The 1086-nt window shown below is 36.7% G+C and overlaps 1 protein-coding gene across 1 annotated transcript in view; it reads left to right on the forward strand.

Moving 5' to 3' along the window:
* DOCK8 (dedicator of cytokinesis 8) overlaps positions 1-1086 on the forward strand; it is a 162898-nt gene that overhangs the window by 130797 nt on the left and 31015 nt on the right. The window lies entirely within an intron of this gene.

Raw genomic sequence — 1086 nt, forward strand, 5'->3', positions numbered from 1 at the left:
ACTTAAGGGTCTAGGGTCTGTCACTGTGGCATTCTTATTACTGTAATTATCACAAGCTATGTGGGCATATTGTTTCGGATGACATCCAAAACTGTATATAGAAATTGGTAGAAATTAATCATTCAGAGTGAGTTGATTCATGTACAAGTTATCAGAAAGATCTCCCTAATTATGGTAAAAGCATTTTATAACACTATCTTCTGCCTATCCACTGTTATATGAATTTCCTATATAGTCTTTTTTTTTTTACTTTTTAAAAATTAAGTTTATTGGGATAACGTTGGTTAATATAATAATATAATTTTCAGGTGTACATTATAATTTCACATCTGTATATTCTATTGTGTGTTTACCACCCAAAGTCTAGTTTCCTTCAGCTACCATATATTTGATCCCTTTTACTCACTTCACCCTCCCCCTACTCCCCTATATTTGACCCCCTTTACTACGTCTACCTCCCCCCTCCTCCTACACCCCCTACCCTCTGGTAACCAGTAGTCTATAGTTCATGTCCATGAGTCTCTGTTTGTCCTGTTCATTTGTTGCTTTTAGGTTTATATTCCACATGTAAGTAATATCATGTGGTTTTCAACTTTTTCTGTCTGGCTTTTTTTGCTTAGCATGATTATCTCGAGGTCCATCCATGTTGTCACAAATGACAGTATTTCATCTCTTCTTATGGCTGAATAATATTCCATCGTATATATATGTACCACAGCTTCTTTAGCCAATCATCTATCATAGGACACTTTGGTTGCTTCCACGTCCTGGCCACAGTGAATAATGCTGCTATGAACATCGGTGTGCAAATATCTTTTTGGATATGGGTTTTCAAGTCTTAAGAGTAAATACTCAGTAGAGGGATTGCATATGGCAGAACAATTCTTAGTTTTTTGAGGAACCTCCCTACTGTTTTCCATAGTGGCTGTACCAATTTACAGTCCCACCAGCAGTGTATGAGGGTTCCTTTTTCTCCGCATCCTCTCCAACATTTGTTATTACTTGTCTTGTTGATCATAGCTATTCTAACAGGTGTGAGATAAATAGTCTCTCATTGTGGTTTTGATTTGCATTTCCCTCATAGCT

The sequence above is a fragment of the Pteropus vampyrus genome, unplaced genomic scaffold (assembly GCF_000151845.1).
Source record: "Pteropus vampyrus isolate Shadow unplaced genomic scaffold, Pvam_2.0 Scaffold354, whole genome shotgun sequence".
Classification (NCBI taxonomy): domain Eukaryota; kingdom Metazoa; phylum Chordata; class Mammalia; order Chiroptera; family Pteropodidae; genus Pteropus; species Pteropus vampyrus.